This window comes from Pygoscelis adeliae, unplaced genomic scaffold (assembly GCF_000699105.1).
Source record: "Pygoscelis adeliae isolate BGI_AS28 unplaced genomic scaffold, ASM69910v1 Scaffold57, whole genome shotgun sequence".
Lineage (NCBI taxonomy): Eukaryota > Metazoa > Chordata > Aves > Sphenisciformes > Spheniscidae > Pygoscelis > Pygoscelis adeliae.
Genome location: NW_008825615.1, coordinates 493,501 through 512,619, shown reverse-complemented (window position 1 = coordinate 512,619; position 19,119 = coordinate 493,501). Strand labels below are relative to the sequence as shown.

At 37.8% G+C, this 19,119-nt stretch overlaps 1 protein-coding gene across 1 annotated transcript in view; it reads right to left on the bottom strand.

Moving 5' to 3' along the window:
* The window catches only part of RNGTT (RNA guanylyltransferase and 5'-phosphatase), a 186,347-nt gene that overhangs the window by 63,132 nt on the left and 104,096 nt on the right, over positions 1-19,119 (bottom strand). The window lies entirely within an intron of this gene.

The window sequence follows — 19,119 nt, the reverse complement described above, 5'->3', positions numbered from 1 at the left end:
ACCACGGAGGTACTTGTGCTTCACTACTTTATTTGCTGCTCCCTTTTAAAACTGCTTAGCACTGTAGCCAAGCCATTGCATATAAAAAAAAGCCGAGAATGGAAATAAAAATTAGAATACTTCATTATCTCTCTCTGGCTAATGGAAAATTTCAAGAAAGAAAATAAAACAGCAGAGAAACAAATGAAAACACTGATAGGACATACATAAAAGATACATTTAAAATAATCTCAACATTTTTGAACAATTTTATGAATGACATTTTTGTTATCCATGCTGTTGGCTGACACAATATGAAAAAGCCAGCAGTCACCATACTGCCAGCTGTCAGAAACATGTTCTTTCATACAAAAGGAGTTTAAGTTATGTAAAGATTAAAGAACATCATGACATACAGGAACATAAATAAGGGAACATCTGTTGCTTAAGAGAAAGGGTACACACTTGAACCAAAAGTTGCAAGGAGCAATCTTCTCTTAAACTAGAGCTTTGGTTTCTCATGGTCTCTTCTATCATCCGCTTTGGTTTACTAAGCTGCCATTTTGTTCATCCTCAGCTAATAGTGAGAGCCAACCTGCTAACCCCTTCCTTATTAGAATATCTTTCATGGCAATGGAGAAAATCAGAATTAACATGAACAGGGCAAAAGTAAAAGAATAATCTGGAGATGCACAGAATGAGAATTTTTAGTTGTTAGATGCTTATTAATCCACAATGAGAAAATTTATGCAATTTTACCTGAAAAAAACCCAAGAATGTCCAGCATCTTTTGGTAACACAGCGATCACTAGCATCCCATTGCACCCATGCTGTGTTAAATATTTGCAAAATGCAAAATTTACTGATGAAAAACCTAACAGTTCCAGATCTAAACTGACAAAAGCAGATGAAGAATTTTCTGTTTTCTGATGTAAGAATGGAAAGTTATTCTTTCCAAAATAAAAGCAGCATATCTTGCTTATCATTTCTTGATGAAAAGATGGTGTGTGACTTTTGCTAGATGGTAAGTAAAGGCAAGCTTCACATAATTGAAACCCAAATCAGCTCCAAACATTTTTAGCCATAGTCTGCTACACATGACAAAAACAACCTACTAAAAGCTTCTTCTGGAATTTGAAAGTGGCTAGCTAGAGTGCATTATCTCTTTTTTTTTTATCACGGCCCTTGGATCATTTGAGAGCGACAGCTTCAGGCATTCTGTTCTGGTTCCCGTTCAGGACATTATAAACCCATTCCAAACATCAGTATTAGAGTCACCTGCTCAACTCACTATTCTAATCATGCACGACTCCACACTGAATTTCTCCACAATCTTCCCCTCAACATCTGAATAAAATTTAAATTATTTATCCTTGTCCTTAGGACAACATAGAGGAGCTGCTTCTGACACCTCTTATCTATGCCTGCTCCCCTTCCACATCTTTTATTTTATTCCTTCCCAGCTATCTTCTAGTTGAAAATTGTTCCTTGGAAAGCAACTTCCTTCAGTGGTCCCTCACATCTGGAATTCTTGCCAAATCAAATCAAACATACTCGTTTCACTCAAATCAGAAAACTCGTAAGATACAGTGTGAAAGTTATAAAAGTACGTTTCTTTCTTTCTTCTCTTCCCACCCTATTTCCCCTTCATATGATTACTGTGCTGTAACATCAGCAGATATTTGAAGTTGATTGCCTGTACACCTTTCCAAAATGGGATTTAGAAAGGTATTGTTTAAGCAATCTACAAAACCCAGAAAAACTTTCAGCAGTAAAGAAATATTCCTTTAGTTGCCACCATCCTGCTATTCCCTCCCTCATTTCTCTGGCTCTTTTCCATTCACCAGAAATATCTTAAAATTCCAATGATCTCATCTTTAAATTATTATAGTAATGAAATTTATCTCGTTCCTTAGTTCTTTCCTCTACTTTCCCAAATTAAAAATCTGCTATCATGCAGTATGGTGTTAAAAACATTTAAGGACTTATGCCACACATACTAACTGATATTAAATAGATAAACAGAATATACAAAATATGATGCTCAGTAAAGCATTTAAGCTTTTCAGATCATCATTTTTATATACAATTTTATATACAGATTATGTATTTAAATATATTTTGAAGTATTTGCATTAAATTTTACAGAAAGTATTTATTATTTTAGTATATATTCAACTGGTTGTGTGCATTGAACATGAGAATTACAATAAAGGTAGGTGGCACTGAAATTTCTTTTTCAGTTAACTTTTCCTGCCATTTTCTTGTACTTATACCTGATATAGAGAGAATATGGAATTAAATTCTATATCACTTTTATTAATAGAATATGTCCCAGGAATAATAGGACAAAATACAGTGTTCGCAAAGACATTATTTATTACTCGCTCTCGTCTGCAGTTTCTAATTTGGCCAAAGACAATTACTACTACTAGGTATTTACTACTTAGTTCAAAGAAGAACTATGGGGAACACTTCCGTTTGTAACAAATTTCTCCACAGACCGTGAAAATTTAACTTATGAAACAACTGCTACAGCAGGTATGAAGGAACAGTGGGCAGAGCTGAGTAGCTGAAGTTGTTGGAACAGGTTTGGATTTTGCTGTACAGAACAGAAGATTCATCTTAATGGTTGCTCTTCGGTCTTTTAGCATGACTGAGGTCTTCAACCATTCCATGAAAGTGACATTTGTCAATTATACATAAACCCTAAAATCTTGTATTAAGCCTCTGTGTGGCATGGCTTCTAATATATTGACTTGCAATAATCTTCTGAGCAAGATTACTGGAGTGTTTACAATGATGGATTTATTAATATACACTCAAGTAACCAATTTCTTTTTAAGCAGGTCGTCATATTTTTGAGACTTTATGACCTATTAAGACTAGGCCCAGTCTAACTGACTTTAGAAAACAATCCCAGCTGGTTTAATGTATGGCTCCAAACCATCCTTTTATATATCATTCCTTTAAAGAGAAGATAAAGAGAGCCTAATAGTCTTTAAGACAGAGGAAATTTTCTCTTTTGTACAGAAATACCAGTCTCAAACAAAAAACACTGCATATTTTGTGTCCAAAAGGTAAATTTGGACTGCTTCTGCATTCACAAGTACTAAATATTTCCTCCCAACCATAAACAGGAGTCTTACTTTCTGGACAAACAGATAACAGGATTGAAACATACCCCATCTTGAAAACTAAAGACCAACATTTCTTCTGAGCAATGTGAGAAAATTCAAAGGCCTTTAAGGGAGGACCAAAGGCTTCTTTCAGGATTGCAGATTCTGTCCTATTTCTATTTACTTCTGCCTGGAACATAAACCCTGAAAACACTAGACGCACCTTTAGGAAACGAATTCTTATTGACACGAAAAAAATGAACCAACCTCTCCGAGTCACGGCACTGAAATCCTGAGGAAGAGCTGCATCCAATCTATATAACAACCTACGAATGGCCTCACTAGAGCTCCAGCATCCTGACTCTGACAACAGCCAACAGCATGTGCTCAGAGAAGGTGAAAAACAGGGCAATCATATATGATATTTTCTACTACTACTCTCTGAGAGACTATCCATTTTCAAGCTCAGAGACTTCCTGACATGGATGTGATTCAAATGTGATTCCTACATATATAGTGATTTTCAGTTTCCCCTGCATGAGCTCGTCTAGCTTCCCAGTAAGACCATGTAAACCTCTACTAGCTGTAAAAGCCCACAGCACAACATTTCACGCACAGCCTGACTACACTGCAAGAAAAAACACCATCTTTTGTTTATTTTGAACCAGCTTTTGTTGGTTTAAAAGACTTGTACTCCCTAGGGCTCTTATTAAGCGAGATGCTGAACAATCAAACCCCATTGCTTCTATGCTACTCATAGCTTCATATGCTTCTATATGCGTGGAAATACACTCAACTCAGAGGCTATCATTTTACATGTGCAGGTACAAATTTCTTCTCCACGTACAGCACTCTACATTTATCTACATAGAAGATTATGTGCTGTTTTATCGTTCAGCCACCCAATCTTGTGAGGGGTTACTATAATTCTTCACATTTAGCACTAGCCCTTGCTGATCCTGCAAGAAAAGGTCACTTTACGGTTCATCCTGTTTTCCAACTTGCTTATGTGCAGTACACATGACTCCCCTCCCTGGCAAGGATTGCACAGCACCCCATCCCTTGACTCCTACTTTTTAACCAATTACTTATCTGTGCAAGAACCTTTTCTTTTAAGTCTCCCATCTGCTTTAGTTTCTTCAAGAGTTTTTTGTTAGAAACTTCGACAGAGGCTTTCTGGAAGTCTTAGTGGGGAATACCATACGATCCTACTCAAATTATTTTTGATCTCTTGGTTGGAAAGGCATAACCTTCCTTTCAAAAAGGCATGTAATGTTCCCCAACTATATCATGTTTACCCGGGTATGAACTACTGTATTCCTTATTATAGTTCCTAATCCTTTGTCCAGTACAGCCATCAAGCCTACAGGCCCTACTTCTTCCCTGATCTTCCATGACACCTGCCCCCACCCTCAGTTTTTTTAATTGGCATTGTGTTTTCTACCCTCACATGCTCAGGCACCAATGTATATATTCCATGCAGGATCTACTACAGGATTTTTTCAAACTCTTTTTCCAAGACTGAAAAGTTACACCCTCCTAAAAGTCAGTAAGAAACCAGCTTCACAGCAGACAGGAACAACTATTCTAAGATCAGTAATGAAAAGCAATGTTTTGACAGGATATATCTGCATACCTGTAATTGCACTGCTTGATCCACAATTTTGACTCAAGTTTAATTATAAAATTAATTGGCTGGCTTGCTTGAAGGGAAGCGGGGGAGGATTTGTGCTTTAAGATGGAGTTATCTTTCTTGCCTTTACCTCTAGAACCAGCACAGTGTGAAACAAGCCTCAGCTAAACTTTTTGTCCTATTAATAAAAAAATTGAGGAAAAATTCTCTCTACCACAATTCAAGTTAGTCAAAGAGGTCTTGCCTAGAAAGCAATGGCAATAAAAATACACTTTTGACTATTACACTTAGTTTTGATGATTGTCAAATAACATCATTTTCACTTCACAGCAGATTTGTTAACACTGAGCACCTGGTAAAGGTAACAGGTAATTTACCCATAGCTTTCCGAAACAATTACAAAGGCTTAGATAAGCAATCAGACTTCAAAGCTCATATCAAGAACACGTTATACAGTCCCCAGACTACTTCTGTTACCACAAAAGACAAAAATTCATAGCAATTTAGCTGAAAATGAGAATTCAACCAAAGGCCACATTAATAATCCCTGAGAAGGAGATCCATTTTTGTAACGGGTGAGTCCATGCACACGATACAGCAGTAGTAAGTTCTTGAGTTTGAATGCTAAGTGCTAAATCAATTTCTTTAAATATAAGCTGGAGCCAAACAAGAATTCTGCTTGTTAAGTATGTGAAAACTTCACCTTAGATGAATCATTTCATACTGCAGACCTGTTCTGCCTAAAGTTATTCTATATTCTAATTCCAAAACAAAATGTGAAGCAATCTGTCTGAGATCAAACTACTCCCTAGCATTTTAAATATAGCATTCACAGCAATGACATCCTCACCACCACCCCCCGACAAATATGCACGTACACGACTACTTCTAAAACATATCAGGTCCCATATCATCTCAATTCAAAGTTCATGCTTCAGCCTGAAATCTTTCAACCTAGTCTTTCAACCGCAGCAATTAGAACTCCACAACAAAAATGTACATTGACAAATCAGAAACTATCTCAAATAGCTTTAAAGGATTGGACTAGATGACCTCCTGAAGTCCCTTCCAAGCTAAATTATTCTACAAAGCTGTAATCTCTCTTTGGATGCTTGTTCTTTTAGGAGCCATATTGGGTGCTCTTACACTAGCATTTTAGTTTGCAAAAGTAATGTACTTTCAAAGCAAATCCCCCAGTTGTTCCTACTTAGAACACATTAGTTGAGATATCTGGGCAGCTCGGGTGCACGCAAATTGGATTCCATTTACATAAAACCAAACTTGAAGTTTCACTTCAAGGAAACACCTAATGCACTTCCCCCCACAGTACAGACACTAGAGTCCAAGGCAAAGGCTGTACCATTGCAATGCTACCCAGCACCTACCTAGCACAGATGAACCTGAGCTGTGAAGATACCCCGCAACATCCTGGAATGCTACTTTAAAGAAATAATGGTGTCAGTGCCTTCAGGCTGGCTATGAACCCCCAGCCCTCAAATTTTTACAACTCTACTACTCACTCAGCATCTACCCAATTTTTCTTTTATTATATTATTATTATTACTATTAAAATAAATGCCCTACCTTCTGTGGCCATTCTCTCCTGGCAGAAGCCCAGCCCCTTTCTTTTCATCATTCCTTTCTTTTTCATAACCTCCCACTCCAGTCAGGGCTTCTCCCAATAGCAGTGTCAACCACCTCAGTTTCTTAGAAGATTGAGCTTGGCCAGTTAGTACTTGTCAGCCTGTGCTGGTGGACTAAGAGCTTCTCCAGCAGCAGAATAACCGGCAGACTCAAGAGGTTACTAACCTCAGGAGTGCTGCAGTGTACAAGAGCACTATCAATCAGTATCACCTTAGCTCGAGGATGAAGGCCAGGGACAACAGATGTGTCAGAAGCAGCATGGCAAATGTACCCCTATTATAGAGATCTTGAACTTCAGGCAAGAGCACAATAATGAACTTAAAACTCAGGTGCACATCCAACACCCTGGGATGCAGAATCATCACTGAAGACAGCCCAACAGAAAGCACATCCTCTGGCATCCCTCTTAGGCTGCTGAATCTCATCAATTCCTAACCACATGCTCAACTCCATAGGCTCAAGTGTGTCCACTCAAGTCATGGGCAGGGTTTTTTGTTAGACCTGATGGACCATTTTAGCAATGCAGGGCAAACTGATGAGTTGCTGGTCATGTTGAACCCCAATCCCCTGCCCTGTCCCAAAAGTACTAAGTCTAGTTGCCCCCTTCCTCCATAGTTGCCCACAGAGGGGGCAACTCTTTTTTCCTCTCCCTACAGGTCAAGGGAAAGGCTGGCCCTCAGAGAACAAAGTTCTGTTATCTGAACTTTTGCTGACACATTTCTTGTTAGTTGCAGGTATTCCTCCCACACAGGTTTTGGTTTTGCATTTGCATTCAATGGGTGATTCAGCAGAAAGCTGAAATCCTGGGCAATGGGGATGTTAGCAGCCCATAATGAGGATGAAGTTTCACTCCAAACAGCTGCTTTCACATGGGATAGACTTTGCTGCTTAGTATTTTGTAGGAGGAAGAGTGGGGTTAGTTTCTGGGACTGCATTCTGGGCAGGCAGTCTGGGCTGTGGGGTGTTGTTGACTCACCATCAAGACACCCACCTGGAAGACTGAGTAACTTCAGCCGAGAAAGTCTAGACAAAACAAACGGTTTGTTTCTCCTAGCGACTGAAAAGGAAGAGGTGGTGGGATGACCAAGAGAGAAGTTTGTGCCTCATCAAGAGGAGGAAGACAAGGTTTCCTTGACAAGGGTGCCTTACTATCCTACAAAGCCTCATCAGCCAGCTCTACCTCCCTAACCCTTATTAAATACCATCCTCCTGAAGTGCAGCAGCAGCTAACACAGGCCACCTTACATTTCCTTTCATAGAATCATAGAATAGTTTGGGTTGGAAGGGACCTTTAAAGGTCATCTAGTCCAACCCCTCTGCCGTGGGCAGGGACATCTTCAACTAGATCAGGTTGCTCAGAGCCCCGTCCAACCTGACCTTGAATGTTTCCAGGGACGGGGCATCCACCACCTCTCTGGGCAACCTGTGCCAGTGTTTCACCACCCTCAGCATAAAAAATGTCTTCCTTATATCTAGTCAATATCTACCCTCCACATCTTCCCTCACTCCTTCCACCTCCAAATGACAGGAAGCCAGCAAATAACCCAGCTCTTTCTTTTCTCGTGAACGGCAGTGCTGCTACTTATCAGCTGTAATTTCCCCCCAGTAAACTGGTCAGACCCAGCCCTGCAAGGTATCCAGAGGGCTGCTAAGCTGGCAGCTGCAGGCACACACCAGTTCAGAAAAAAGGTTGAGAAAAAGGGCACAGAAGGCTCAGGGAAGATTTTTTTGAATAACCATGGTTGCCCAAGAGGTATGGCAGGTTGAGTACCATTGGGGAGTGAGGGCAGATGGGGTCGAAGGGGATGGGCTTAACCAAGACAGCTACTGGGAATCTGCTGGAGTTCTTTTAAATCATCAAACGTAACATGCCACATTACAGATGACATTAGCATTTAACCACACTGAATATGCAATAAATTGCAATTAAGTATCCTTGAACATGAAATATAAATAATAAATATAAATCTTTACATCTCTAATAATTTTAAGTTTCAAAGAATTTACCTTGCTACTTCATATTTTAACACCAAGAAGAAACTTCTGTCATTAAATAAATGATATAGTGATATTTAGTTAGACTTACTTACCAGGATGAAGACACTAAAAGCGTTTTAAAAACATTATAGAATGATTCAGGTTCACAAACAGTAAGAAATATTTGTTCTGTTGTAAAATCCACCCATTTCCATTACCAATATTCTTCTGTGTTTTAATTAAATTGTTTGTAAGCAACTTTGTATTCAACATGATGCTAAAGCTTTCACTTGAAAGGAAAAAGTTAACTACTGCAAACCTATAATAACAACAAATCTGCTCCTCTTTTCCACTCAAAACAACGGTTAAATGTTTTCTCTGAAGAGCTCTACTTAATTCTGAGGCCTCTTAATATCCACAGGGCAGCTGCTGCCCTACCCAATCTAATAGTTTGCATTCAGCTGTGTAAACATAAAGACAGAATGATTACTCAAAATGTGTTTTTATTTTTTTGCACTACAGACCCTGGATCATTTTAAAGAACCAAAAGGATCGATTATAATCAATCATTTCAGGCTAGACCTTATAGAGAGATGAGCCGACGAAACAGAAGTTGCTAAGATTGTTGACAGATTATGTGAATAAGTCACATCAATGGATCAAGAAACCACAAGGTGAAAGGCAACCATTGACTCAATTGTATATTCATAGATTTTTAAGACTGGAAACCATTACTGGGCTCATTGAGTCAGCTCTGTTGCATATAGGACATAAATAATGTTTATATCAAGCTTATAATTCCTATTCAAATTACAGCACACCTTTATGAAAGATACCAAGTGATGCAGATATCACAACATATATCTAGGGAGGTTACCATGGCCATTTATTATACTTGTGCTTAAAAATATATGCTTATTTCTACACTGAATCTTGTTAATGCCTTAGTTTAGACTGAAGCCTAGCTCTCCAAGTAATTACTTCCCTTTTTTAAGATAAAATGACTAAGTCTGAGTCTCACTGCATGGGTAATTTTCCAGTTGGCTAATGTACACATCTTCATAGTGTAATTGCACAAAAGCCTTTAGAAGAGTAGGCAACAGAACTGAACCTACTATTCCAATATTCTTTTCACTGCTTATGTAAGACAGCGGTATACAAAAGAAAGTGTAGATGTACTTCATATTCTTTTGCATTGCATGGAAAAGTGTTGATAACTAGCTGAAATAATTCTTTTCAGATTCACGCCTTTAGCTGGGACTTAATACACTTGCTCCTAAATATACAGCCCACATTTGGCTGTAGTCAAGCATCATCATAAGACCAAATGATCCAGGTTAGTCTACATGACTGGTGTTTTGGGAAAATAGGTAAGTTTGCTGAAAAAGTTAGAATTAGTAACAACATGATGATAAACACATGCACACAAAAAAAATCCAAACCCTATCATTAAAACCCTTCATTGTAACATACTTCTTTATCTGTCACAAAAAAAAGAAGAAAAAAAACCCCAAACAGAAAACACTAAAACATACTTGAGGAAGTAAGTTGTCTCACCAGCAGTTAATCTGTGACTCTTAGCTTTTTTAAGTATCCTGCCTTCTGTCCCTTGTAGCTTCCCTTCTCAGTTCCAACTCCTCCTGTTCCTCAAAGCGCCCATACAAACAACTTCCATCTTCCCCATATTCCCCACAGACCATCGCTGAAATACCCCCTGTTCTTTCCCATGTACTCTATCTTCTTTGCCTGGTAAAAAGCTAAGCAAAAGGGAATGTGGCACCAGAAGTGTCTTGGTCATTGATGGGTAAATGTGATTAATGCTTGTTCTTGCTGTATATCGAGCAGGACACTGAGAACTGGAAGAAAGAGATATACTACCCTGATCACAGGCCCACAACACTCCCTAGCTGAGGAGCAGGAAGTCCAGCTTTTCGTACTGAAGTCTGAGGCAAATAGGTGATTTGAGAAGACTGCTTTGAGAGTAGCGGACTCATCCCTAACTCATATCCTTGGAGGTGAAGGCAAACTATGTTGTACACTACAGCATTTATGGTGTTTGGTGGTGATCACTGGCGATCAGTGAATCAGCTTCAGAGATTTATCAATCATACACACAGGGAAAGCTACTTTGCATGTTGATGATCTAGGAGACAAAGGAGAATAAGGTCCAAGAGCAAAAGCCTCCAGGTTCAAATTACAGGGTGCGTGATTACAAAGATTGATGCAGAGAAAAATTGACTAAATTAATCCACTGATTTGGAGTGGACAATGGAAAAACACCAGGACAATACTGTCTACTAAGACCAACTACTATCAGACAGTAAGAAGAAAATACTATTGTTTACTCTTGTATTAAACCATCATATTTGGTTGTTATTTAAAATACACCCAAGCTGGCCAAACTGATTATCTATCACACACCAAAATCTTTATAGAGGTCAAGATCTGCCAAATACATTCCACATACCTCAAAGTCAGGAAGTGAACGTTAAGAAGTTCTCTCACTGGGGTCTGAGCATGCGAAGGGTCCCTGGGCATCCCACAGACACTGGCCACGCTAGTTTTCACCTGGCTCCATTCCTTACTTAGCTAGAAATAACCGTCAGTGTCCCTGTTTTCATTGTTGTCCCATCCCACCTGTGGCCAGCATCCCCTTCCTAGGACAACCATTGTACTGCTCACAAAGTACACTTGGCCATCCCTTGTATACATTCAAAGACTCTGAAGCAGGTTCACAAAGAAACAGCTGAATCACAGAGAAAAAAACAGCCTCATTAAAATCAAGTTCTACACTATAATTCTGCAGCTTAGAAAATTTTATTTAGCCTTATAACAGCTAATGGGACATGATTGTTAAGGATCAGAACTTTTTGAATAATTTCCAGTAAGAAACTTAATTGTGACCGCTCCCAAGAGAAAACATTTTTCCCAAGATTAGTTTGGAGAAATTCAGTCATATTAACAAAATGTTTCATATCTGTGAACCCAGTTGAGACAACTTACTTAGATTTCTAGAATGCCTTTTATAAAAGAAACAGCTCATGTTTTTGACCGCATAGGAAAAATTATTTTTATGCAGGGCTTTCAAGCCTACAAAACTGTATTAAGCAGTTGCCATTGAACTGAATGTTTAAGTGCTCATTATTTCTGAAGGTTGAGAAACATACTTGGGTGCTTAAAATATGCATTTAGGAGCAGCCCAAAATGATTATAAGGCGGCAGTAAGACAATGAGATGCTAAAGCTGAGGTATAAACAATATTGGTTGATCAAGTTTGGAGAGTCTGAAGAATTCAGAGGCATCTAAGAAATTTCTGTCAATGAATGCAATAGATGAAACTTTGACAAATGCAGGTCAGCAAGGGAAAGATGTGTTGCATTTAACTTGACTATATAGATTCCACTAAGAAAGGGTGCTCTAATGAAATCTCTTCAATGGCACTCAGTATCTCAAAGATTATTAGGATTCCTCTATTCTTTAGAAAAACAAATCAAATACACCCAGTACTGTTTTTTTTCCTGTAGATGTTTGACATAATTTCTGTATAACCTCTTGAAATTTTGAAGCAGGCAGTTTCTTTTGAATATGAATCAATTGTCCCTATACTTAGAAAGGAAAGGCAGGAAGATGTGATTTGTATGTACTCCTAAGAGTGATCAGGCTAGAATAAACTCCTGGGTAAACACCAGTACTTTCCAAACACCTGTCATTTGTGAAAGGCATTTTCATAGTTGAGTGAAAACAAAAGACTCTGAATGGAAAATACTGAATGGAAAACACATAAGACCACAAAATGGTTGCAAAGTTTGTACCACTCCAAAACACGATTCAAATGCTTTCCAACTTCGTGCAAACGCTTTACACACCTAGTATCAAGTCCTTCACCCAGCACAACCTCTGTCTAACTATGGAGAGATGGCCATGAAGCCCTATCTAAAAGATGACGACAAAAAAAAAGCAAATTCCTCCTTTCAAAAAAACCTCATTTAACTAAAAATAAAAGAAAATAATAAATGCTGCTTTTAATGCAAATTACTGATTCAAACCACCTGAACAATAAAAGAGCTGCAGTCCTCACTAAACATCAGCTTTTTGCCTGGTTCAGTAATTTGATCAGAATACAGAGACATGCTGATGTTCAATAAATATTTGATCAGCTTGAAAATAAGGTTGTTAATGAATTCCAAACATTATGCAAGGTACTGCTGTCACATCATAGAAAGCAAATCTGCTAGACAATAACTTTTAAAGCTCATAAAAGACGGGGAAAAGACAGCTTCCTCGGCTAAGCTCAAATCATTTAGTGTCCACAACTAAGCCAGAAGAATGATGGAGCCATATCCCAATAACAAAGTTTTAAATAACTCATTACGTGACAGTGAAGTCACCATGCTGCTTTAACTCCACGTAGTCAAGCAGATTTGTGTCAATTCTTCAATTCCTCCACTTTAAAAAGCAAAATAAAGAAAAATTAAAATTAACTTGTGTTCTAAGACACAATAACTTTGGTGTGTTCCAGAAATTTTTCCTTTAGAGAGTTAAAAGACTAAGTAGAAATGATGCTTTTTAATACATTAGTACTGGTTAGCCAGAATTAGCAGTTTTTATTGTGAAAATGTTATTGTACCACAATTTGTCTCTTATGAAAATGTGACTTGAAGCTATATGAAGTAGAAAGAAAATGGTTATAATAAAAATTACTTCGGAAATATTAAGCTTAACTGCCATAGCAGACTGAAAAGCAAAACATGCTAGTAATATGCACTCGTTCAAATAGTGTTAGATTATGTTTCGTACTAAGGATTTTAAGATTTGAATGCAAATCAGGTTTAGAAGGTTAATCTGTATGCCAAAATTAATCAGTTAATATTTTAATAGATATTTTTCAATTGCTTTTTCCAGAAGTATCTCTGAACTTCAAGTTAATGCAATGTTTATATTGGACTTATTTGGTAATTATTGGGCTAAATGTCTTCTACTCTTGCACTTTAATTTAGCTTTATACCTCCGGCTTCATTAAACATCTTGTTTCATAACTATACTAATAGCTTTTCTCAATATTCCATTAAGCAAGGAGAAAAATATGAGGAAATTTTCTTCATAACTAATGTCATTTACATATTAATCCTATTAATATTTGACAAACGAAGTTCAGTTCACAGCCAAAAATCCATGTTTATAGCAATCAGAATGTAGCAGCCACAAAATTACTCATCGTTCTTTTCCCTCCCGCACCTACCCCCCAGCACATTACTGTAAGCAGCAGAAACCTCAGCCACTTCTGTTTGTATTCGTCCTTTCACTTAATATTACGATCTGGAACCAGAAACTCCAACACTTGGTCCGAAGTTTCCAAAAAGGAAAAAGTAAATGCCTTCAAATTGTTGGCTAATATATATAGGATCCACAATGGACTAACTGGTGTCTGCCTTCGATTCTAAATTCTACTTTTGGCAAATTAAGGTAACTGTTGAAAAGCTACATACTCCTACCTTTGTGACAAAAGAAATGTCCTGACAACACAGCTATGGTCCCCGTGGTCAAAGGAACTGGTGATGGTCCATGGTTGCTACTTAAGATACTGGCTTTATATTGCTATTGATTATTTTGTTATTTTCTTATTTTTCACCAACTAGTATTTATAACCTCATTAAATATGTGCTGTGTAAGTCTTCAGGAAAAATTGACACAATAATAAAAACAATCAAGATACTTCAATTTGCCTTCTGTTGTTTTATTTCATTATCTTTATTTCACTTTGTATCACTAACTTGAACTGAGGATGGCCTCTGTGTGTAACCACGCTGTAATCTGTCACCAGGATGCCAAAGTGACTACAGCATACTATTGTATTTACTTCTCCAGATGAAATTTTCTTTCAAACTAAGCTTCACAACTCACTAACAGCCTTAAGTAGAAATTAATATAATGGAAAAGAACAAGTCTACATAATTTTTCCTCAGCCATACATTGTTAAGTTCCCCCCTCCCCGCCCCGCCTAGAAACAGAGATAAATAAACCCAGAGGTAAGAAGCTAAACAGCTTAAAACAACTGTCCAGAAAGACTGAGGAGAGTTAGGCTAAATTAGAGTTTCACCCTGATCTCCAAAAGACCCTATGGAATAGGGACTGAAATCAATCTTCCTTCATTTCCATTCACCTGTTCTCCCAAAACAATCAGCCGCTTCCTCTCGTGTGATCAGGAAACCCTTTTCTTCCTGAAGATTTTAACACAATCATTGCTAAAAACTACAGGAGTTAGCTTGCCACTAAGCCCAAAGGTTATGTTTACCTTTAATTATTTTTAAGAAGGCCATAATCATTGAAGGCTGTGGGTGAAATCCAGTCCAACTTAGGCACAACAGAGACATAGGAGTTCTAGGTACTTAAAAAAGCAGCTCTCCAATAAGCACCTGTTTCCCGTGTGGCAAATGGAGAAAGATGAGTACCTGAAGCTTTACACGTTTACATACCTAATTTAAGAGGAGGGACTCCCTGTCACTTACGCCTCCTCACTGAATATATGTAGTACTTAGGCACTTCCTTCACAAGTACTAGATCACATCCTGCTCTCTGTATTTTCAGATTCAGATACCCTTCTTCAAGTCATTATATTACTACATATCTGAAAGATTCAAACATTCCTTAAATAAGAACATTTGAGACCACTAATGCTGCTTTTTTTCTGCTATTCTTTCAGACCTGATTAGGTATTAATATACGTAACAGAAATGCAATGTTTGCAACCACAAGCCACAGTGTGGACTGTGAAAGGCAGGAGCAATTTTAGTTCAGTTTTATTTATTAGCTGATATGTATTATTTTCATTTGGCACTACTTGAAATTTAGAAAACAAAACAGAAAAACCTTTGGACAACTGTATTGTTAGATACCATGACAATGCTCAGCTGATGCTTTCTGTGCATACAAACAATAACCTTTTAAAAACTATTCTACAGTTGATAACACTTCAAATTTTAAATGTTAATATTCTCTTTCCGTTGTACGTTTAACATGACTCTATCCAAATTCATCTCCGGAGGGCTGTTTAAGACATTACCTCTTAATTCACAGCTACAGAAGTTGCTGACAAAGGATGAAGGGATGGGTCTGAAGTAAACTGTTGGGACAACCAAGATAATACAGAAGCACTCCTGGCCCCGCTCCTTTACTTTTTTTTTTCTTTTAGTCTCCCAAAGCAATGCTTATTATTAATTTCTCCTCTCCCCCAGTGACACGACAAATCCTTGAAAGAGTCTTAGGGAGATCATCCTCCTTCTGAATCTTCCTTTCACACTTTTACTGTGAACCCCCCCCCCTTAGTCGCATGAAGCCAGTGATGTTGGAGAAAACATTAATTTTCATTGCATAAAGTGCTAAGTGCAGTTGCTTCATTGCGTCATTTGTTTTATGAACCTTACTGTTTATGTCTCTTTACATGTTTAAAAGCTTTGTATTATCAGCCTAAATCTCTCTCAAAGCCTGATGGCCCCAATATCTCTTCACCTTCTGTCCTTTCATTTTTACTACCTCTGTCCCAACTCAAGCTTAAGTGTAGTCACTTGAATTTACACCAGAGAGAGAGGGAAGTCAGTCTCTCAAAGGACTTATTTCTTTGCAGATGGTTGGTTTGTGATCAAAGGCTCCTAGAAATCTCACAAAAGTTGGATTGGATCAGCAGGATGTACTCAGTGCTTGAAGTCTGAGAGCAGAAGCATCCCTGGTGTAACAAAAGAATCGCCATGAACTGAGCAGCAGTGCTTCTGGCTGACTTACTACAATAACCTGATTTGGAAGTTGGGTAATTTATCAGTATTAAAGACCACATTTGCAGGAGCTGCAACCTGTAAATTTAAGGCTTCATCATAACATTGGCTTTGTTGACATTTTTCTTAAGCTACAATGATAATCAGTACACCAGGAATAATATTTCAGCAAATCACCTTAGAGCTCATGAAGATTAATGAAAACTACCAAGCCTAAATAGAAAGATGCAAAAATATATTCCAAAAGACTTCTTGAGGAATGCCAATCTTGAAAAAAACAAAGAAGCCTTACATCAAGAGGCAAACAGTGGGCTATAGCTTTAAGCTAATCTGAACATAAGGAGAAATGTACAAGTACAAACTCGGAAATTGCAGCATGCTGGCCTCAGACATAGTCTAATTTCTCTTTTTAATTCCAGAGCTAAAAAACCCCTAGAGCTGAACAGATATGCATCAAAGATGACGCACAGAATTGCCAGCAGGATTTTTTCTACATGTTGCCAAACGTATGTTACACAAAATTGTCATTAAGGGCTAGCTTATTACATTTTACAGGGCTACAAATCTCCTTGAATTAAATATTTATGAGTCTTGCTTGGAATACTGAATCCTGCGGTATTTTATAAGAAACAACAGAAACCAGCCTTTTCAACTACATATTCTAACATATAAATTATAAAATGATGAGTTTTAATCATATTAAATTCATCATTATCTATGCAGATTAAAACAGCAACCCCGTATTTTACATCCTTAGTTTCACAAGAAAACGTTAATACAATGTGAGAGTAAATCCAACCAGTAGAACTCAGCATGTGCTTTGCAGTGCTTTTGCTTTGCAAGTAGCAAGCTGATGTGCTTGGAGATGAAAAGCAAAGTGGAAGAAAAAATGTACATTGAAAAAATCAATATGTATTTTCTCTTTCAAGTCTGCTACAAGACTAATACAATTTAAAACTGCCTTTTCAGGAGAGTAATTTGGATAATGAGAAGGGAAAACTCCTCCTCTAAGGAGAAAAAAAGGCATGCTGAAAGAGAAAATGAAAGGGTCCTGCCCACTCTTTGTGAGAAATTAATCCTTGTAGTTCTGACTTAGGAACAAGCAAGTCAGTGGCCCTGGATAAGAATAGGTTAAGTTGAATAGGGCAGCTATTTCCTGAGCACTGCAAGTAAAGGGAAAAGAATTGTAGGTTGTATTTAAAAAAAGCCACTCAAAGAAGCCAGCTACTGTAAAGATTAGTTGCTGTCCTTCTCATCAGGGAGCAACATTCTCCCATTAAAAGCAGTGGTTCTGAGAGTGGTTGTTAATCTTGCCTTGTAACCAATTTGAAAACACAACAAAACAATAGTTTTGGCCACATCAGATTTTCTTACCCCTTCTACAGAGCATGGCCACAGAAATGGTGATTGGACATGCAACACAAGATCTCTGGTCTGAATACTGGGATTGAGCAACTGCTGTGAAGAACCTCGTCCAACTCCACTGCTGCTGGCAGGGAACTTTCATTGTTGCTGGCACAAGGGTTTCAGACAGTTCCCAATCGCTGTCACACTTCTCTTAAATGTTCCCTCTCCTTCAATTATACCAACGTTAAACTGTTTATGTAGTATCAGGGGACACGGTAAGTGACAATTACCATTTGCAAAAACAAATGTCAACAGGTTTAGCAGCTTTTAACATTGCTACAAGCAATGATGGGGGAACAGAAAGAGTGGTTAAGCACACCTTTTCCACAAACAAATGTAGAATGTATTTAAAAGACAGAATTGCATTTCTTAAGAAAAAGAACTGCTCCTCATGGGGCCAATTCACTGGCATCCATCAAGTGAACATTGAAACATTTGATGTGCAGTCACTGGACAATTCTGGGACAAGAAAGCAGACAAACCTAAGTCACTTCACAAGAAGCTTTTTTCATATCTGATATCCCTCTAAAAGGTGTTTCAACTTACTCAGTTTCCCATGCATCCTTTTTGCTAATGTCATAAAAAGACAATAGTCCTTTCTTTATCCTTTAGAACATAAAGCTTAGTATCTCCGTCACAACTGAGAATGACGTAGGGAAAAAATATCATTGGTTCAAGCAAGAATCCGTGACAACGTTCAGAAGATATTTTACAAATCTCCTCCCACCTCCAAGATAAAGTGAGTTTATCATTCCAATGTAAATGTTACTAAAATGCAAAGAGATAATAATGTGCATGCTAGTATGAACTCTGAGCCAATAAACTGGATTTCTGTGAAGCACCATCCTATCTGTGAAACAACTTTAATAGAATCCTTCAAAAATTTTCTTATAGCAGAGTCAGAGAGGGGAGAGGTACAGAGATGGCAGCAAAGTGAACAAGTGCACCTGTCGTCCATCCAGCAGGTACTCCAAAAAGGATTAGGGACTCACATTGAGCTACACCTCTCTTGACACCAAGAGCAGTAAGTACCATGCTCGTTTTATGAGCTGTCTTATAAAAACCTTTTCTGCTACTTACTATGTCCTCAACAGAAGGAGAACATGACTTTTATAAACCAAAAGCATTTAATAAGCTATTTGTTGAAATGAAATTATTCTAAAGCCTGGACAAAGAACATGAACCTTATAGTTAGCAGATGGGGAGTCAGTGGTACTGGTTTTGGCAGAAAGACCTAAAGTTCAGTTCAAGTGGAAACCAAAGTGGATAAAATAAAAGCTGTAATAATGATTGTGATGGAAGTTGAGGGAGGATATTAGGTGAAGTACCATTCCTCATTTACCAAAATACTAAAATAGGTGAACCAAAATTTTAGTTGCATTAAATAGACAATTCTAAGATTTTTAGGCTTCTGGGAATATTTCTCCCTCAGTTGCACACATGTATTTGTGCTTTCAAAATGTGAAATTGGGAAAACCTCTTTAAAAAATGGGTTTCAAAATGGGTATCAGCTCAAGTCCTAACAATTGTTTATAACTGTTGTAAAAAGATATATTACAGAATAATCTGCTCCAAGAAGGTATCACAAAGGATC